The 22,211-nt window shown below is 48.4% G+C and overlaps 1 protein-coding gene and 1 pseudogene across 1 annotated transcript in view; both read right to left on the bottom strand.

The window, feature by feature from the left end:
* WWC1 (WW and C2 domain containing 1) overlaps positions 1-22,211 on the bottom strand; it is a 152,254-nt gene that overhangs the window by 105,180 nt on the left and 24,863 nt on the right. The gene's annotated exons all lie outside the window — the stretch shown is intronic.
* Positions 16,641-17,789, bottom strand: LOC115838791 (mitochondrial import receptor subunit TOM7 homolog; annotated as a pseudogene).

Here is a 22,211-nt window from a genome sequence, read left to right as displayed (position 1 = left end):
CAGAAGGAATCACTTAGCAATGGAATTGAAAACTCCCTTTGCTCCCTGCCTGGGCCCTGACACAGGTACTTGGCAGTGGGCCCTTGAATAAGCTCCATTGCCTGGGGGATGACAGTGCTCAGGAGCTCCACAATAGCGCCCTCAATCCACATGCAACACAGTCTGCTCTCGGCCACGTTTGCATCCTCTCGTTCTCTGCTCAGGAATTTCCGAGGGCTTCCCACCACTTACAGGTTTCCTTAGCTGAGTCTCCAAGGCTCTTCTTCATTTACCTTTTTTTTTTTTTAAAGATGTTGGGGGTAGGAGTTTATTAATTTATTTATTTTTGCTGTGTTCGGTCTTCGTTTCTGTGCGAGGGCTTTCTCTAGTTGTGGCGAGCGGGGGCCACTCTTCATCACAGCGCACGGGCCTCTCACTATCGCGGCCTCTCTTGTTGCGGAGCACAGGCTCCAGACGCGCAGGCTCAGTAGTTGTGGCTCACGGGCCCAGATGCTCTGCGGCATGTGGGGTGTTCCCAGACCAGGGCTCGAACCCGTGTCCCCTGCATTGGCAGGCAGACTCTCAACCACTGCGCCACCAGGGAAGCCCCTTTGAGTTCTCTCCCCTTCCACGAGTCCCCTTCTCCATGCAACAGAAACTAGTCACTGTGTCCCTTCCTGCCTCAGTGCCTTGACCTTTGAAAGCCTTCCACGACCCCTCGGGCCACCGGCGACCACATCAGTTTCGGCCTTTCTAGAACCTACAAAAGCTTCAGTGCCTCCACCAAGTCCCCGGGAATCTCCCTCTGCTTGAACCTGTCAGCACCAGTGGAACCGCAAGTCTCATTTCACTACATGCATCACTGGCTGACCTGTAAGTGTCTGGGAAGCAAGGGGATGCGCCACCTGCCTCTGTGACTCACCCACAGCACCTAACGTTGTGACGCGGACCCGGCCAAGCGCCTGGCCAAGCGCCTGCCTAGCTGCGGATGCCCTGATTCTTGCTTAGGAACTCTTCCCTCCATAGTCCCTGTCCTAGGTGAGCTCCATCAGCCCCAGACCTATTACCCCGATCTGCACGTTTTCCCTCTCCCTCCTTCTGTCCCATACAATTCAGAAGAAAACCAGGCCAGCTGGACTGGAGCTGTGTCTGATCTCCCCCACGTCTGAAAGTCACTCACCGCGACTCATGTGGAGGGGGCCATTCCACGGTCTCATGAAGCACTTGGACCCAGGGCCCTGGGGACAGGGAGCTGCTTCCCGTATAACGGGACATTACACAGGTTGGTGTCTGGCCCCAGCAGGGAGCAGCATGGCCGTGAACTATGAGGTGGTCATAGTTAACTAAGAACACCTACTCCGCGCCCACCTGGAAAAAAGGGGTGGGCTCTGTTGCTGCCAGCAAGAGATGACAAGGGCTTTCTTCTGCTGCCTGTGGGGTGAGTCACCGGGTCCTCTTCATGGCTCCCTTAAGAAGGGGTCAGGGGAGGAGCTGGCTGGCCAGACCCCTGGCAGGGGTGTATCTGATGATGACGCCTTCCTTTTTCCCCAACCCAGTTTTCATCAGCACAAGACACCTGCACCCCTTTGAAGAGGAATGGATCTTCTCCGCCATTGAAAGGTCAGCTACCTGGAGGGAAGGAGATGAAAACCACCACCCCAGGTTTAGATCTGAAGCATCCCAGCCTTTGATGGTTAAGATGAGAGGTGGGGATTGAAATCTGGGTCTCCCTGACTGAGACATCAGTAATAGCCGACAGCAGGATGTGTTCACGCCTGGCGCTGAGCTGGAGGGATTTCTCTGTCAGCACTGTCCTAGGATCCATCATCGTGGAGCCCTGTGCCGACTAAGAGGGCTAAATAAAAGCTAAGTAAATGCCGGGCCTCTGAAGGATGCGTGCTCTACTGGCCCTACCCCGGAGGGCTTGCACCCGTGCAAGGCTGCCACTTCCCTTCCCTCCATCTCTGCCTGGTCAGCACCTCTGCATCCTGCAGCTCTTAGCCCAGGCACCCCTGATGAGGACACATCCCAGGGCCCGCCAGCCCACCCACCAGAACCTGTAACTCTCTACTGTTACAGCTGCTACATTAGTTGTTTTGTGCGTCTTTGATGATTGCACTGTGGTCTCCCGGTGAGCTTCGTAAGGGCAGGGATGTGTCTGCTTTTCTCGCCTGGTCTCTCTGGCTCCTTCCATCATAGCAGTTATGGAGGAAGCTCTCAAGAGAGCACAGACTCTGGGGCTAGACTGCCTGAGGTCTGATTACAGCGCTGTCACACACTAGCTGTGGGACCTAGGCAAGTAACTTAACCTTTCCATGCCTGAGTTTCCTTACTTATAAAATGAGGGTACGAGTAGTACCTACTAGGTACCCAAGAGAAATTTAAACTTATATATACGCAAAAGCTTGTAAATGAATGTTCATAGCAGCATTATTCATAATAGACAAAAAGTAGGGGCTTCCCTGGTGGCGCAGTGGTTGAGAGTCTGCCTGCCAATGCAGGGGACATGGGTTCGAGCCCTGGTCTGGGAGGATCCCACATGCCGCGGAGCAACTGCGCCCGTGAGCCACAACTACTGAGCCTGCGCGTCTGGAGCCTGTGCTCTGCAACGAGAGGCCGCGACAGTGAGAGGCCGCGACAGTGAGAGGCCCGCGCACCGCGATGAAGAGTGGCCCCGCTTGCCGCAACTGGAGAAAGCCCTCGCACAGAAACGAAGACCCAACACAGCCAAAGATAAAAATATAAATAAATATTTTTTTAAAAAAGTAGAAATAAGCCAACTATCCATCAACTGATGAATGGATAAACAAAATGTGGTAAATCCATACAGTGGAATATTATTTGGCAATAAAAAGGAATTAAGTGCTGACATAGTACTTAACAACATGGATGAACCTTGAAAACTTTAAGTGAAAGAAGCCAAACACAAAAAGCCACACGTGGTTCCATTTATATGAAATGTCCAAAACAGATAAAGCCATAGAGACAGAAAGTAAATTAGCGGCTTCCTAGGGCTGGGAATAAGGGTGGGAAGAAATTGAGGGGGTGATGGCTAAGGGGAGCTGGGTTTCTTTTGGGGGTGATAAAAATGTTCTAAAAGTGACTGTGGGGATGATGGTGGCAAAACTCTGTGGATACACTAAAAGTCGTGTCATTGCATATTTTAAACAGGTGGGTTGTACGGCATTTGATTACATCTCAATAAAGCTGTTTGAAAAATCATAGCACCTATCTCATAGTACTGTTATAAGGACTAAATTAAATGTATTATTTGTGAAAGTGTTATCTAAACTAACTACGTAATAACTAATACTCATTGAACTTCGACTGCACACTGAGCACTTCACAAATAGTACACTATTTCAGCCTCATAGCCCACGGAGGGAAGTACTCACCCACTTTACAGATGAGGAAACTGAGGCTCACAGAGATTAAGTAACTCGCCTAAGGTGACATGGCTGGTAAGTGGCAGAAGCAGGCAAAACCCGTGTGCTGAACCATCCCATACAGACAGAACAACGTGCCCCAAACCCTGGGGTTCCCTGGATTTGAAGTGGGAACCACTTGGCAAAAACAAACATTCTCCCTTGCATCAAATGAGAGCACCCCCCTATTCGTTTGCATCCTCTCCCCCTAGGCAGCTAGCTATGGGGTAGCTCCCTCCCTCCCCAGGTCCCAGGACACTCCACCCCAGCCCCAACCCTCTATTCTGGGGGGAATCTGGTTTTAACCAGGAGACCAGCTGACATGCTCTGCTTCTCCCCTCTCAAAGTGTCTTCGTTCATGTAACTCCAAGTGTCCTCACACCTGCAGAGAGTCAAGGCTTCCCTGGATCCCTTCGTCCCTACGACGGCCAGGACTGGTTTCTTAGCACCTCTCAACATTTTTAATACAGGAAAAATCCCTTCCAATTCATACTTTTTAAATCTTAAAAAAAAAAAAAATTAAACAAGATCCTGCCACGTCCCTGTCACAGGCTTTTCAGTGGCTTTTCATTGTGTTTAGAACAAAAGTCATACTCTTGCCCAGGCCTGAAGACCCCTCACGTCTGGCCCCCCTACCTCCTCTAGCTCCTAGCACTTTTTTCAAGGCTCCCCTCCTCCAGCCATCCTGCACATTCTGACTCACGCCAGGACTCGCTCCTCCTCTATCCGCATGGCTGGCTTCCTGGGTTTCCAGATCCCAGTTTAACTGTGCCCTTCCCAGAGAGGTCTTATCTGACTGAGCCATCTTAATGCGATGTTTATTCTCCACCAGGGCACCATTTTATTTCCTTCAGGGTACTTACGACAATGGGCAATTATATGTTTGTTTCTTTGTTTAGTCATTTAATTTCTGTCCCCCTAATCCCCCCATGATGCACACTAGACTACAAGATCCATGTGAGCAAGGACCAGACCTGCACCATAGGTGCTTAACATGGATTTCACGGTTTTTTGACCTTGGCCTTCACCATGAGCCGTTGCTGACATTTGGGGCCAGATAATTCTTCATTGTAGGGGAAGAATTGTGCTATGCATTGTAGGATGTTTAGCAGCACCCCTGGTTTCTAACCATCGATGCACCCTGCCAGGTGTGACAACCAAAAAAGTCTCCAGACGTTGCCAAATGTGCCCTGGGGCGGGTGGGAAAGGAGTTGTCAAAATGTTCCCCAGTTACGAACCACTGACGTATCTGCTGAAACATCAACAGATGGTTACTTTTTCAAAAGTAAAGAAAAACTAATTCATCTCAAGCGCCATATGGTTTGAAAGTGGGGTGTATGGATACTCAGCAGGGCTGTTCACCGCCACGTGTAAGAGTGGAGGGGGAGAGGAAAGTTACAAGGCTGGGGCTTTGCAGGACCCCAACGATTTCACCACCATCCACTGGTGTAGGTGGTTGGGATGCTGATAAGGGGACTGTAGGGTGATGCTCCTTTTTCTTAGGATGCCACCCCAAACTCTGCATAACTCAAGGTTACCTATCTGGGTGACAATTTCTAACTGTGGTCATGGTACATGAGAAGTAGCATGTGCTGTCAAACATGATGATGAATAATGGCGAATATCTGCTGAGCACGTACACCATGTTGTTTAATACTAGGACCTGTGGTGGGCACCATCGCCTTCTCAACGCACAGGAGAAACGAAAGCGCAGATCGATTTGGTATCTTGCCCTCCAGGCTCAAGGTGTGAAGTGAAGGTGCAGGGATTTGAACCCACTTGGTTTACCTCCAGCTGTCTTGCAATAACTACTAATCTATATGAATTTCCCAGCAAGTCAGAACACTAACTGCACAATCACAACGATGAGTTTCATCTTCATTCCCTACAGCTGAGTCAGTGTCTAAACATGCAGGAAGGGTGTTCTGGGGCAGAGGCTCAGCACCTTTTGAACTGGAGTCCTGAGCGGGTGGGAGAACACGAAGTGTTGTTTTTAAGAATAAGAATGTGCCCTGGCTCTTCTACTGGACCCCAAATTACAGAAGCAGAGATGGCTGACCACAGTGGAAAGGCCTTTGGAAGTCGCCTACTGCTGAGGTCTCAAACTGGGATCTGTTTGAGAATATATGGGGTATAAGGGATGCACGTATCCAGGCAGGCTGGCTACAGCAGGAGGGGGCAGCAAAGGTAGGGGTGCATACACCAGGGTTCAATGCAAGATTCCACTTGAAGAAATGGCTCCATGGCTAAAACACGTTTGAAAACCCCTGATAAGAGTCCAGTGTCCTTGGTTTAGAGATGAGGAAACCGTCCTTGGTTTATAGATGAGGACCAGAGAGGAAAAGTGATGCGCTATAAGCAACACAGACTTCCCTGGTCTCCTAGTGGGGAGGAAATCAAGGACTCTGCAGGTGGACAAAACTGTGTTTGAATCCTGGTTCTGTCGCTTAATTAAGTTCTCTAAGCCTCAGTTTAGTAATTGGAGAAATGAGAGTAATCGTATCTTCCTCGTCCAATTTGTAAAGAATTAAATGAACAGATGTGATGTGCTAGGGAGACTGTAAGTGGTCAGGGGCTGGCAGTCAGGGCAAGTTGTAGAGGGCAGCGTGGTTAGAACAGAGGTGTGGGAGCTCCTAGATGGATCTGTGTTCACATCCTGGCACTTCCACCCCCGGCTGTATGGATGGATATAGGCAGATCTTTCAATTCTTTGAGTCCTCATTCCTCATCTGTCTAACTGGCATAGTAATTCCTCACTTACAGGTGTGCTGGGAGGACCAGATCATATAAAGCAAGTGAAGTGCTTGGCACATTTCCTGCGGCCATAACACATGCTCAGTAAACACCTGTTATTATCGTCAGCCCACCTTTTGCCTTCTGTGGTACCTCATTTGGGAAACCACTGCTGAGATGTTCTGCGAGTGCCCAGGGAGCACGCCCCCTGCAACCTCACCTCCTCCAGGCCATGCGACGCCAAGGAGTCTTGGAAGGCGCACCTGTACCAGCGAGAAGCAGGTCTGGGTGATGAGTGGAGCATGACTCAGAAGCTCCTACCTAGCAGCTCCCTCAGCAAGAATGTGTTGCGGGATTACCCCTTTAATCTCGCTTTTTTAGGAGAGACGGGGAGAAAAATATAAAGGCAAGAACTTCAAGGTCAGGTTCACTTCCCTGCAGACTCCTCCTGGGCTGAAGTGAAATTTCAAGAATGCAGCCTCTGGGCCCAGTTTACATTCCCACCCTCTCTGGTATCCAGGATACCAGAGGGACCTGTTGCGTTCCATCCCACCAATCAGCCTCCTTGGTCACATCCTGCTGGGGGCGGGGCCTTCCACTGCCTCTTGGGAGAAGCATCACTGCTTAGCAGATGATCAGCCGTTCATTTGTCCAACATAAAAGTTCAGAGCTTCCTGCAGCCAGGCACCGGGGATAGAGTCTTACAGAAAAACAGCCCGAGCCCCTGCTCTCGGGGAGCTTGAGGTGGAGGAGAGAGGGAGTCACACAACTAATGTGAGCAGGTCTACGAAGCAGCTGCACACAGTGGCATGAGACTGTCTGTGGGGGGCCTGAACTACTCAGCAATGTTAGAGGAGGCTCCCTTGAGTAAGTGATGATTAAGCACAGGGCTGAAGGGTAAGTAGGTGTTAAAAGGTGAAGCAAGGAGGGAAGAAGATTCCAGGTAGAGGGACTAGCGTTTGCAAAGACTCTGTGATGCACAGGGTTGCCAGGCCTTTGCAGACCTGTGGTCAGAGTACAGTGGGGGACGGAGGAGGCGGGGGCAGGACGGGGCAGGACAGGCAAAGTCAGGGTCAGACTTATGTCCTATGTGCCATGTTAGGGCATCAAAGTGTTTTGTTTTGTTTTGTTTTTCTCCTTTGCGGTACGCAGGCCTCTCACTGTTGTGGCCTCTCCCGTTGCGGAGCACAGGCTCCGGACGTGCAGGTTCAGTGGCCATGACTCACGGGCCCAGCTGCTCCGCGGCATGTGGGATCCTCCCGGACCGGGGCACGAACCCGTGTCGCCTGCATCGGCAGGTGGACTCTCAACCACTGCGCCACCAGGGAAGCCCCAAAGTGTTTTTAACGCAAGGGATGGCATGATCAGACTGAATTTCTGTAAGAACCTTGTATTCAGATGATCTTTAAGAGTGGAGTGAGAAGGGAAGAGAAAAAGCAGGTATATCAGTTAGGGAACTTGAGTAGCCATGTCAAAGTCCCCAAAATGATGGGTCTGGGCTGATGGGGAGATGGGGGGAGCTGTCCTCTTCCCACATGTCCCTCTCCTTCTGGAAGGCCCTGGCGGCCACACCAGCACTGAGCTCGGCCTTTGTAGACTGACATCACTTCAGAGCAGCCTCTCTGGGTTGCAAAGGTCACAGAGGTGCTGCCCATCGTTAGGAATCTGATAAACCTACACCTGGCCTTGCATCAAGATCACTCCAGGGAGGAGAAGCCTTTTCCCCTGGGGGGTGGGGGGTGGGTTCATAGCATTGAGGGCACATTCTCAGACTTAAAGGCTCTAAAGAGATGATCAAGGATTGTAATGACATACACATTTCTCAGGTCCCTCTAGTGCAAAATGGACACCCCCGACAACTCCAGAAGGGAGGGGAGGGTCTGCAGAAGTTTGATGCTATATACACAGGAGAGGTGCTCAAAAAACATCTGAGGAAGGAATGGGGAGAGAAAAGAGGGGAAGGCAACAAGACAGTGAATTAGTTAGTTAGTTAGTAATTTCTTTGAAACCCTGATGAGCCTCAGGGAATTCTTGGTCTCACAAATGCGGAGATGCTGGCTGGCTTTCAGTCTGGCTAGATAGATAACCGAACCTGGCTGCCTGGGCCCTGGGGTCCCACTCCCGGAGATTAGGAGGTCAGGAGGTCTGAGATGTGGCTTGAGACTCCAAAGGTACTGCCAATAATTTTTTTTTTAACAAAAGTAAAAAACAAAAAAATCAGAGAAAATATAATGAAAAGTATTTTTAAAAAAACCCAAAACGAACAAAAACACTATCTGCAAATACAGGCAACAAGAACCTTTCCCCTCTTCACCCATGGATGCAAGCCCCTAAAATAACAGGAAAGTTAAGATTTCCTTCTCAGTTATATGTGAAATCTACAAAGGAAAAAAAAAAAGCTTATAGATGTAAAGAACAGATTGGTAGCTGCCTGGGATGGGGTCGGGGGGTTGGTGGATCGGGTAAAGGGAGCCAAAAGGTACAAGCTTCCAGTTATAAAATAAGGCAGTCATAGGGGTATAATGTTCAGCATGGTGACTACAGTTAACCATACTATATTGCATATTTAAAAGTTGCTCAGGGCTTCCCTGGTGGCACAGGGGTTGAGAATCTGCCAGCTAATGCAGGGGACAGGGTTCGAGCCCTGGTCTGGGAAGATCTCACACGCCGCGGAGCAACTGGGCCCGTAAGCCACAACTACTGAGCCTGCGCGTCTGGAGCCTGTGCTCCGCAACAAGAGAGGCCGCGATAGTGAGAGGCCCGCGCACCGCGATGAAAAGTGGCGCCCGCTCGCCGCAACTAGAGAAAGCCCATGAAGACCCAACACAGCCAAAAATAAATTAATTAATTAAAAAAAAAAAACCGTTGCTAAGAAAGCAGATCTTAATTTTTCGTATTGAAGTATAGTCAATTTACAACGTGTTACCTGCTGGTGTACAGCAAGTGATTCAGTTGTACACATATAAATACATAGTTTTTCATATTCTTTTCCATTATAGGTTATTACAAGACACTAAATACAGTTCCCTGTACTATACAGTAAGTTCTTGTTTTTATCTATTTTATATATAGTAGCTTGTGAGAGTAGAATTTAAAAGCCCTCATCACAAGCAAAAAAAAAAAACAACTTGTAACTACGTATGGGAACAGATGTTAACTAGACTTATTGCGGTGATCATTTCACGATACATACAAATACTGAACCACTATGTTATACACCTAAAACCAATATAATGTTATATGTCAATTACCCTCAATTAAAAAAAAAAGATTTCCCGTGTGTCCTTCCAGAAATATTTTCATGGACATACCAGCATGTGACGTGCCCAGCACACACACACATCCACTAGACTTCATCAAACCTAAGAGAACGAGCGTCACTTACAGAAGTTTTATTATATATACAACAGAGAAAGAACAACACGGCCAATAAACTATGTCCCACGCTTTCTTTATCTCAGAATATTTATATGTATTGAAAAAGCTTATTTAGGCTTATTCAGATATGGACTTAATTACGTGGCTCTCTTTTCCATATATGCAAAAAGGAAAAACAGAAGCAAACGACATGAGCTCAGGTATCGATAAGATTGCACCCTCCTCAGCTATGAGTCACCTGCACCTGCGGGCTCCTCACAGTGCCATTCATTGTGCCACGGAGTGCTGGGGTGGCGTTTCTTGAAAGAGACCTCCGATAATGCCTCTGATTGTCTTCCAAGCTGCTGAAAATCACTTGGAGTTTGGATTCTGATGCTTCCTTGATTTTACCAGAAGATGTCGAAGATGGGTTTTTTGATAAGAACAAAGGTCCGCCGTCCACAGTAGTTCTTAAATTGTTTGGGACTGAAACACAGAGGAGCCATGGTACCAGCTACACTAGCAGAAGCAGCAGAGTGTGTGCGTGTGTCGGCAATTACCATGCCAGCGGCATTTCTGCGACTTATCCCTAGTATGAAGGTGTCAGCAGGTTAACGTTTGAAGGTGTTAACATTTTGTTTTTGTAAAGCAAACAAAAAAAGTCCATCTCAAAACTGATGAGGGACTTCCCTGGTAGTGCAGTGGTTAAGAATCCATCTGCCAATGCAGGCGACACGGGTTCGAGCCCTGGTCCGGGAAGATCCCACATGCCGCGGAGCAACTAAGCCCGTGCGCCACAACTACTGAGCCTGTGCTCTAGAGCCCACGAGCCACAACTACTGAGCCTGCGTGCCCTAGAGCCCGCACACCGCAACTACTGGGTCCGTGTGCCACAACTACTGAAGCCCGTGAACCTAGAGCCCATGCTCCACAACGAGAGAAGCCACTGCAATGAGAAGCCTGCGCACGGCAACGAACAGTAGCCCGCGCTCACCACAACTAGAGAAAGCCCACGTGCAGCAATGAAGACCCAACAGAGCCAAAAGTAAATAAAATTGAAAAACAAAACAAAACTGATGAATTACACTACGGTGGGACTTCCCTGGTGGTGCAGTGGTTAAGAATCCACCTGCCAATGCAGGGGACATGGGTTCGATCCCTGGTCCAGGAAGATCCCACGTGCGCGGAGCAACTAAGCCCGTGCGCCACAACTACTGAGCCTGCACTCTAGAGCCCGTGTGCCACAACTACTGAGCCCGCATACCACAACTACTGAAGCCCGTGCACCACAACTACTGAAGCCCACGCGCCTAGAGCCTGTGCTCCGCAACAAGAGAAGCCACAGCAATGAGAAGCCCACGCACCGCAAGGAAGAGCAGCCCCTGCTCGCCGCAACTAAAGCCCACGCGCAGCAACGAAGACCTAATGCAGCCAAAAACAAATAAGTAAGATAAATAAATTTATATTAAAAAAATTACACTATGGTGCATACACAGTCTCCCTCCACTCACTCTCCGTTGACTGGGAGTTGCAAGTTTAAATCACAACATGAGTCAGGCAGGTAATTCAGTGAAGTGAGAAAGGCGAGGCTGTAGAAACACAATGTAGTTCCAAAGTCGTGAGGCTCAAAGGGTGATGCTGGACCAGCAGCTATTTTTGTCCTTTGTGGGCCCAGTGTTTCTGTGGAATACCTGATGCTTTGGAGCCCCTCTATAAGCCTCTATCATGTATGGATGTGTATTTTTAAACCCATTTTATAAACACAAAACATACTATTCTGAATCTTGCTGTCTGCTTAATCACACTTCTTGGAATTCTTTCCATATCCGCACGTGTAGCTCTACCTCATTGTGTTACTTGCATGGCACTCCCTTGTGTGGATGCCCCCCAACTTAACGTGTGCAGCTCCCAGCGTGAGACGTTTAGGCTGCTTCCCGGTTTTGTTGCTCTCACACTCAAGGCTAAGTGAGGAAGTGGCAGAGCTGCCGTTTGAAGCATGACCCGCCAGTATGGGTAGGGGGTTCTGATGGCCCCAAACTGGGGAATGGCTGTGAGTCACCCAGCTCACTTCTTGGCAGTTCTGCCCTGAGGTCAGTTTGAGGCTCTGGGGAGGCGGGGCGGGGGGGGGGATTGGAGGTACAGGATTCTAGAGGCAACCGCTGCTTCTTATAGTAAAAAGAGTCAGTAGCTTTAGGGCAGAGGACGGGACGAGGGCCCAACCCTTTCTCCATCTCCCTCTTACTGAACTGCAGAGCGCTGTGGTCCCCAAACCCAGCCGCTGCCTGCCAAATCCTCACTGCATCCTCCTCCCCGAGCTCTGTCCCCCTTTCCCTCCACTACCAGCCCCAACTCCTTCTAGAGGAACAGAGGAAAGAGAAAGGCAAAAGGGGCCTCAGGGAGCGAGTACATGTAGAGGTGGAGGGAGGTCTCAGCTTCACTAACCCCAGGATCCCCTCCCACTAAGCCATCCCCCTCCAGAACATTCCATACACGCAGCAGGGGCTCTGCAGGGGTGGGGCTAACGATAATGATGACTGAATGCAGGGGCAAGCATCCACAATCACAAGAGATCCTCACCATTCTGGAAGTGCCGACTGCTCTCCATTTCACCGACAGGAAAACTGAGCCCAGGAGAAGGTGAACGCCTTTGCCCAAGTTACGCCAGGCACACGTGGCCTCCCTCCACGCGATGTCCCAGTTTTTCAAGGGTCTCTTCCTAGGGGGTGTACCTTAAGCAGCAAATTGAAGTCTTTTTCCTGGAGAGTGTGGGTCCCAGGCCAATTCCCCAGACCCTCCGATTCAGTGCATTATGCCCCTGGGTGTGGTGAGGGGGACCCAGCCCGGGAAGCAGGGAAATGGACGCGTCTTTTAATAACTGTTTGAAGAATTTACATTTTAAACAAACCCACAGTTATTAATGAATACTGCTTTGTATCGTTTCACTTTCCCCTTTACCTTTCTACCCTTTTAATTACTGTTTTGCCCTGTTCCTCCCATGTTCATTCACTGACTTCCCCAACAGGGGTTTCTGCCCGCAAGTCGGAATTTTCCTAAACTCCCTTTCTTTCCAGGGGGCCGCGGGCACGAGGTCCAGGAATTCGCACAACCTGGCAAAAAAGCTGTCTCCAAATTCCAGTTCATTAGCATGGCTCGTTAATTATAAATGCTCCCCTCCCAGCTACCCGTCTCCCCCAAACACCCCAAACAGCAGATTAAGTTTTAACTTTTGCTGGCAGGACACCTGCTTCTGAAATTCCTCCCTCCCTCCCCTCCCCCTCCCCCCCCAGCCCAACCTCCTAAGATTTACAACACAAAAGCAAACATTTACACTGGTTAAGATTTACCAAAAGGAAGTGTGGCCTGGAATGCTTCGTTTGAAGTTCTGTCTCAAAAGAAGAAGGAGCCCTTTTTTGAAACATATAAAATAAGAGACCTCAAAGCCTCCCCGGTGGTGTCCGACAGGCACTCAGCATAACCAGGCCTTCTCAGTTTTTCACTTGGGCCTTGACGTCAGCACACGATAAGTCCTAAGCAGAACTCAGAACTATGGCTCTGTCCACTCCAGGGTAAATGGAGTTATCAATCAGTAATGCAATCAAGTGGCTTCCTGGAAACTCTAGGGTAGAACATTCTTCCTGAGATATTACCAAGGGGGAAGGAAGAAAAGGGCACCCCACAAAGGGGGAGCCAAAAGGCAAGGCCAACTTCGCAGGCGGGAAAGAGCCTGAGGTCCACATGCTCTCTCCAGACAAAGCTGAGGTTCCCAGTGAGGCACGTCTAGTTTACTGGAGGTGGGAGAGGGGTGAGGGCACAGCCAGCCCAGGGTGGATGCTGGCTGAGCCGGTGGGATAAGTACCAAACGCCACGGCAAAGAGTCACCAGAAACTGAGGTCACGCAGATACTCTGGGGGAAAAGGAAGTGAGGAAATTCCCCGTTACCCACCCCACGATTGCTGGTGTAGGCCAGTGGAAACGCTCTGACAAGAAGAGTAAGGAGGCTGTACTTGTTTGACCTTTGTATTCAGTCAGAACCTCCTATTCCTTTGGTGAGAGCACCTAAGGTGCCGTCAACCAAGAATCTTGACCACGTGGGGCAAGTCCCAGGCGATGGTGGTACACACCGGCCAAGCAAAGGAGGAGCTGATAAAGCAAGAACTCACCAGGAAACGGCCGCATTAGTAACCCGACTCTGTCCTAGGCACCTGCTGGCAGCTTTGCCTGACTGCTCACTGAGTCCTCAACACTGCCCCGTGAGGAAAGGGTTCTTATCCACGCCTTGCAGAGAGATGAAAGCGCTGAGGCCGGCCAACCTGGCCAAGGCTGCAAATGATGCTCAAAAGCCCATGCTCTTTGCACTGTGCTACGGGGCTCCAACTGGAAGACGTGTATTAAAAGCAGCCTGCACGATACGCCGGAACCACTGGACCTGGACTCTTAAATTGTGGGAGGCCCAGCTCAGCTTTTTTCAGCTGGGTGACCTTGGGCAAGTCCCTCACCACCCCATGGGCATTTCTGATTTCTCCTCTGTCCTCGGCTGCCGCACTTCAGCAAGCTGCACATTGGAGGAAGGAGTCTGCATCCACCCAGTTGCTCCAACTTCCTCATCCATCCAGCTGAGCATTCAGAATTGTACCAGCATGAATGCAACCGATTTTGGTAGGGCTTTTTCCTCGTTCCTGGGTCCCCTATAAAGGGAGAAGCGTGTTCCTTCCATCGTGAGCTTATATTCCCTGTATGTATCCTTCTAGAGTTGGAAAAGCAGCCAACTTAATGCTCCACTCTGCTACTTTACACTCAGCCTTTCACTAAGTGGACATCTACAAGCACTGGCCTTCCATGGTTCTTCAGTCAAACTCAGTCCCCACAGGGCTTCCCTGGTGGCGCAGTGGTTGAGAGTCCGCCTGCCGATGCAGGGGACACAGGTTCGTGCCCCGGTCCGGGAAGATCCCACATGCAGCGGAGCGGCTGGGCCCGTGAGCCATGGCCGCTGAGCCTGCGCGTCCGGAGCCTGTGCTCCGCAACGGGAGAGGCCACAACAGTGAGAGGCCCGCGTACGGCAAAAAAACCCAAAAAAAACCCAAAAAACTCAGTCCCCACAAAACCTCATCTTCCCTTGGCGAGAGAGCACATCCAGAGCCCCTGAGCATTTATTCTTGCTGCCTCCGGCTTTCCAGGGTCTCATAAAGCCACAGTCTTGTTCAGAGGAACAGCCTGGTTCTGAATCTTGGTTCTGAATTTGATCCGAGGGCCAAAATTACAAACTCATTTCTCAGCAGTTCTGAAGCTCAATTTCTCAGCTTGTCAACGGGGGATGAAATGATTGACCTCACGAGGTTATCACTGAAGAGCTAATGAGACCCCAGGTAAAAGTCTTTTCATCATAAACATTACAGCACTTCTTATGTGCTGGGCCCTTTCACACACTATTTCAATGAGTCAGTAGCAGACATGCACGTCAGAAACAAATACAAAAATGCAGGCCCCAGGGTGAACAAATGGGCCAATCAATAAAGGAGGGAAATGGAGGGAAGGAAAGGGAAGGGGCCTAGAAGGCCAGTGGGGCCCTGAGTCATGCTAAGAAGTTTCGGGGTTTTCTATGGGCCTTGGAGAACCATGAGAAGTTTCTGAGAAGGGGAGCAATTTGCTCTGGAAGGCCCTGTGGAAGAAAATTCCAGAAGTAGTTGCAACATGAGTTGCTGGAAAATGATCTTGGAGTCTGGCCACCCTGTTACAATAGCCGAAGCAAGAAATGACATCTTAACTGTGACGACGGGGGCCACGAAGGGCAAAGGACTGGGATGGACTTTAAAGCCCCCAACTACCGAAAGGTTTCGACAGCTCTGTCCCATCAAATACGCAGATCTGCAGGGATAAACTCTCCCAGGTGCTTATTTTCTAGGTCTCCTGTGTGAAATAAGGCTGCCCGTGTCCTGAACCACTAACTTCTATCCCTGCCTTTACCTCATTACCTTAACACAAAGCAAAATTAAATAACAAAAAAATCACTGCTGTCCGCTCGTGGTCAGAGCAGCATTATTCACAAGAGCCAAAAGGTGGAAGCAACCCCAGCGTTCATCAACAGATGAATGGATAAGAAACATGTGGTGGGCTTCCCTGGTGGCGCAGTGGTTAAGAATCCGCCTGCCAATGCAGGGGACACGGGTTCGAGCTCTGGTCCGGGAAGATCCCACGTACATGCCGCGGAGCAACTAAGCCCATGCGCCACAACTACTGAGCGTGTGCTCTAGAGCCCACAAGCCACAACTACTGAGCCTGCGTGCCACAACTACTGAAGCCCGTGCACCTAGAGCCCGTGCCCTGCAACAAGAGAAGCCACCACAATGAGAAGCCCACGCACTGCAACGTAGAGTAGCCCCCACTTGCCGCAACTAGAGAAAGTCCATGCGCAGCAACGAAGACTGAACACAGACCAAAAAAAAAAAGAAAGAAAGAAACATGTGGTGTGTACATACAGTGGAATATTACTCAGCCTTAAAAAAGGAAATTCTGACACATGCTATAGCGTGGATGGACCTGGAGGACATTATGCTGAGTGAATCAGCCAGTCCCCAAAACACAAATAACACATGATTCCACTTACATGGAATACACAGCGTAGTCAAATTCATACAGACAGAAAGTCGAACGGTGGTTGCCAGGGGCTAGAATAAGGAGCTAGTTCTTCAATGAGTAGAGTCAGTTTTGCAAGATGGAGAGAATTCTGGAGATGGATGGTAAGGTGATGATGGTTGCATGACAACGTGAAGGTATTTAATGCCACTGAACTGGACACTGAAAAATGCTTAAGATTGTAAATTTTATGTTATGTGTATTTTGCCACAATTTTTTTAACAGTTTGAAAGGGAGAAAGAAAGGAAAAGAAAGGAGAGGGAAAGGAGATGGAAGGGAAGGGAAGGGAAGGGGAAAGAAATCATTGCTGGACTGTCAGCAAATGGGACTGAAAATAATGCAATTCTTTGTCATCCAGGCACACCCTTATCTGGAAACCACCTCCTTTTCCCCTTCCAGGCAACATTTCATTACTGCTTAAAAATTCCCCTAACCCCTTCCCCTGCCCCACCTGGGGCTGACTCAGTCCCTTTCAGTATCTGAACGGCAGGAGCCAGCCTGAAGGTAGTTGACGCTGCCACCTTATCCTGTGTCCTGGGACACGTGGAGTTCCCCAGGATCAACCCTGACCCCATCCATCACTCTAGGACCCCAGTCCTCTCCAACCTCAGGTGCACGGGCCCTAGTCCTGGCTGGCATCCCACATGAGGTTGGCAGGTTCCAGAAAACCCTTTAGGGCAAGAGGAGGTGGAGCAGCCTGTGGGAACTCTCTGCAAGGGCCCCTGTGGGAGAGCCCAGGGCCTGCCTTCTCAGAGGCACAGGAAGGACACAAATGCGGAACACAGAACGAGGCTACGGAGTCAGCTTGCTTCTGCCCCTACTGCTGTCCTCCTCACTGACTCAGGGGAGACGGGCCAGGAATGAGGAGATGTCTCCATCAGCCCTTCCCCTTGCGAAGAGTGGATCCAGTCACTGACTTATTCATGTATTTTGAACTCAACTATTACGTGTGTACACGTTTAGGGTTATTATGGGTTTTTTGATGAATTGGCCAATTATTATAAACACTCTCTGTATCTGCTAATTCTCCTATTTCTGGTATACTCTATGTGTGGTCATTACAGCCATTCCAGTTTTCTTTTGATTAGTATCTGTATGCTATACCTTTCCCATCCTTTGACTTTTTTTTTTTAATACTGTTAAAAACATTTATTTTAGTACGGCCTACCGTAAATAAGTCAGTAGAGGTTCCACTCTGCCACAGACACATCTGAGAAGAGCCTGTGTCATCCAACTGGTGAACATCTAAACGATGTCCCATCTCTTATCCCAGCCAGAGTGCACACCTTCCATGTTGTTCCTCTGCATTGACTGCTTCCAAAACCAGATGAGCAAATAGTCCTTTATCCCCAAAGTAAGGTCAAAACAGTTGGGTCAGTCATTCCAGGATCTGCAACACTCTTCAATCCCAGGTAAGTCACGAGAGGAATAAAGCCCCAGCGATGGCAAACTGGCCTCCCTTGAAAAGCTGCTGCAGCCTCCGCTTGGCCTCTTTGCTCAGCTTTACCATGGTGATGGCCCAGGCGACACACTTAAGAGCCCCCTCCTTTTACCTTTAACCTACCTGCGTATTTACATCAAAGTGAATCTACTGTAGGCAACCTGTACACTGGAGTTTTGTTTTTTCCCCCAACCTGACAATATCTGCCTTTTAATTGGCGTGTTTAGTCTGTTTTTTTTTTTGTTTTTTTTTTTTTTGCGGTTCGCGGGCCTCTCACTGTTGCGGCCTCTCCCGTCGCGGAGCACAGGCTCCGGACGCGCAGACTTAGCGGCCATGGCTCACGGGCCTAGTCGCTCCGTGGCACGTGGGATCCTCCCAGACTGGGGCACAAACCCGTGTCCCCTGCATCGGCAGGCGGGCTCTCAACCACTGCACCACCAGGGAAACCCTAGTCTGTTTACTTTTAATGAATTATTAATGTAGCTAGATTGAAGTCTACTAATTTACTAGTTGTTTTCTGTTTGTCTCATCTGTTTTTGATTCTCTTTTCCTCCTTTCAAAAAATTTCAATAAAAATAACACTATCATCATGTTTGCTTTAAACAGTCAATTATCTTTTAAAGAAATTAAGATAAAAATTTTAAGTCTTTTATATTTCTGGTGCTCTTAATTTCTCATGCAGATCCACATTTCCATCTGATAGCATTTTCTTTCCCCCCAAAGAATTTCTTTTGACATTTCTTATTGTGTAAGTCTGCTGGTGAGCATTTCTCTCGGCCTTTATAACTGAAAATAAAGCTTTTGATTTTACCCTCATTTTTTTAAGGATACTTTTGTTGATATAGAATTGCAGACTGTTTTTTCTGCCTTTCAGCACCTTAGAGATATTATTCAATTATTTTTTGGCTTGCATCGTTTCTGATAAGTTAGCAATGGTTCTTATTGTTCTACATGCAGCATGTCTTTATCCTCTGGGAGATTTTAAGATTTTCCTCTTTCTCTTTGGTTTTTAGCAAGGTGACTATGATGTATTTACGTGTGATTTTCCACATGATTATCGTGCTTAGGGTTTGTTGAGCTTCTTGGATCTGTGGGTCAATATTTTTCACCAACTTTGGAACTTTTCAGCCATTACCTCTTCTAATATATTTTCTCATTCTCTCTCTCTCTCCTTTCCTTTTGGGAATCCAAATATACATTTGTTACATTGATTAACAACATCCCACAGATCACTGAGCTTCTGACCATTTTTTTCCAACTTTTTTTTTTTCTTTCTGTGCTTCAGTCTGGATAGTTTCTACTGCTCTGACTTCACGTTCAATGATCTTTCTTCCTGCAGCATCTGAACTACTGTTAGATCCATCTAGGGAAGTTTTCGTTTCAGATACTGTAGTTTTCATCTAGAACTTTTATTTGGTTCCATTTCCCTACTGATTTCTTGTCCTTAAAACTCCTTAAACATATCTATAATAAACATTAGTTCATTTTCTGCTAATTCCAACATCTCTGCCATCCTTGGGTCTGCTTCTACTGTATTTCTTCCTAAGTCGAGTACCTTTTCTATCGTATGCTAGATACTCTGAACACTAAGCTGTCAAGAATCTGGATTTTATGTTCCTTCTTTAAAGAATGTTAAGTTTTGTCCTGATGGGCAGTTCATTATTGGCAGATCAGCTTAATTCTCCCGAGGCTCTTTAAGGTTGGTTGAGCCATGAGGTGAGTTTAATGATGGAAGGCACATGCTAAGAATGGTGGACCAGAAAAGCACAAGGAACCTGGGTCCCTTGAGCCATCACCCTGGCCCTAACTGGCCTGACTCTTGATTTTTTTTTTTTTTTTTTTTTAATGTGCTAAAGAAGTTTTACCTTGAAGTTAAGCCACTGTTATTTTTGACTTGGACAACCAGCCGCTAAACACTATTTCTGTTATAATTCCTGAGCATCTACTAAGTAGCAGGCCCTGTGCTAGGTGTTGGGGATAAAGCAATTTATCGGTTAGATGTGGTTCCTGGCATTTTACAGCTTGGAACCTCGAGCAGGAGATGGCGAATTATGGTCCATAGGCTGAACTCTCTCACTGCTTGTTTCATTGGGACAAAGCCATGCCTATTGGTATACATATTATCTATGGCTGCTTTCGTGCTATAGAGTTAAATAGGTAAGACAGAGAGGGTATGGTCCACTAGTCCTTTACAGAAAAAAGTTCCTGATCCCTGTTTAGGGCAGCAATCCTCACTCAAATTTTTGGTCTTGGGACACCTTCACACTCTTAAAACCTGAGGACCCCAAGAGTTGTTGTTCACGTGGGTGGTTTTTGTTTTTTTTTTTTGGTTGCACTGAGTCTTCATTGATGCACGTGGGCTTTCTCTAGTTGTGGCACGTGGGCCCTAGAGTGCGCATGCTTCAGTAATTGTGGCTTACGGGCTTTGTTGCTCCACGGCATGTGGGATCTTCCCAGACCAGGGATCGAACCCGTGTCCCCTGCATTGGCAGGCGGATTCTTAACCACTGCGCCACCAGGAAAGTCCACATGTGGGTTTTGTTGATCAACATTTATCATATTAGAAATGAAAACAGAAAATTTAAAAATATTAATTCCTTTGAAAATAAAAATAATAAACCAATCACATGTTAACATAAATCACATCCTTATAATTAATTATATTTTCCAAGCCCTCCCCCACAAATCAGTGAGAAGAGTGGCAGTATTTTACATTTTTGCAAATCTCTTTAATGAATGGCTTAAAAGAAGACCGCTGAGTCCTAAGAGCTGCTTTTGCATCAGTCTGTTGCAAAACTGCATGTCACGTAGCCTCTGGGAAACTCCACAGTCCTCTCATGATAGGTAGAAAGTTAAAAAGGCAGATAATTTCTTAGTATTATTATGAAGTTTGAGCTTGCAGACCTTCTGAGAGAATCTCAGGGGCCTCCAGGGAACACACTTTGAGAATGGCTAGTCTAGAAGAGTCCTGGGCTGACATTAAACAGAAGAAAACATGAGGTCTTAACTAATAACCATTGAACAACTGATTTAAAGAGAAAGAATATTGCTCTGTGAGGGAATACAAACACTGCACCTGGCCCCATTCCAGGAGCAGGGCGATGATCCCTTGAGGAACTGATGTTAAAAGCTGGGCCCTCGGGGCTTCCCTGGTGGCGCAGTGGTTGAGAGTCCGCCTGCCGATGCAGGGGACCCGGGTTCGTGCCCCGGTCCAGGAAGATCCCACGTGCCGCGGAGCGGCTGGGCCCGTGAGTCATGGCCGCTGAGCCTGCACGTCTGGAGCCTGTGCTCCGCAACGGGGGAGGCCACAACAGTGAGAGGCCCGCGTGCCGCAAAAAAAAAAAAAAAAAAAAAGCTGGGCCCTGAGAAGGAGTTAACCAGGTAAAGGCAGGTGAGGGGGAAGACTCCTTCCCCGCCCCGCCACCGCTTCCTTCAGTATGTTTGCTAAGGAAACTGGGTTAGGCTTTAGAGAAGGATCAGAGATGAGGATTAACTTTCCCATGACTCCTTCCCTTGGGCAGAGTGACCAAGTCAGAGATTTGCACTGGGAAGGACCCAGGGTCCTTCTGACACTCCTGGAATTTCCCCTGGAATTAGGGACAGGGGAACCCTAATCTCTCTCCCAGGAGGCTAATACCTACAGATGGGGCACAATAGGGAGGCCCAAATGCTGAGATGCAGAGGTTATAGGCCTGAGGACAGTTCTCCAGGCCGTCAGGATGCAGGGTCCCATAGTGACACATGCAGCAACACAAACCCTTAGCTAACTGCCTTACTCCAAGGCCATTAGGAGCCATTTCTCATCCAGATGGTTATTTGCTCTAATAGTTATTGGTTGAAGGAACCAGAGAAACTACCTCTGCACTAGATTCCCAGTCCCATTTCCTGGCTGCCAGCTCTACACAAACTCACTCTCGAAACCAGATGCTGCCGAGTTTCAGGATGGATTTCAGAGGCTGCCACTGCTCATGTTTTCTTTCTTTTCTAATAAATTTGTTTATTTATTTATTTGTGGCTGTGTTGGGTCTTCATTGCTGCGTGCGGGTTTTCTCTAGTTGCGGCGAGCGGGGGATACTCTTCGTTGCGGTGCGCGGGCTTCTCATCGTGGTGGCTTCTCTTGTTGCGGAGCACGGGCTCTAGGCGCGCGAGCTTCAGTAGTTGTGCCACTGCTCTTTTTCCTCCTGACGTGCCCAACCTGGGAGTGTGAAAACCTACTGGGTTCAAGCCACCATCTCACCTCAAATTCCCCAGGCTGTTACCCCACTTGAAAAAGACTAGGCAGAGAGGAAAACCATCCCTGGAGGATGGAAGGCAGCAGATTCTACTCTGAGAGTAATGAAGTCCAGCACTCATCAAACACATATAACAAGTCTCACACTTTCCATGAGATTTATCTGTATTAGATCATTGAATCCTCCCAGTAGCCCTATGAGGCAGTTTACTTATTACCCCATTTTACAGGTGAGAAGTCGAAGCACAGAGAGATCTTGCAACTGACCCACAGCTACAGTCAGCAAGGAGTGGAGCCAGCACTAAACCCAGGCAGCACGGCTTCTCAGATTCAGCACCTTGAACCTTACATTTTACTGCCTTTAGCTTCGAAATGACAGGAGAAGTTCGTTTTTTTAAAAGTATCTGTGTAGATG

The sequence above is a fragment of the Globicephala melas genome, chromosome 3 (genome assembly GCF_963455315.2).
Source record: "Globicephala melas chromosome 3, mGloMel1.2, whole genome shotgun sequence".
In the NCBI taxonomy this organism is placed as follows: Eukaryota; Metazoa; Chordata; class Mammalia; order Artiodactyla; family Delphinidae; genus Globicephala; species Globicephala melas.
This window is presented reverse-complemented; position numbering and strand designations above follow the sequence as displayed.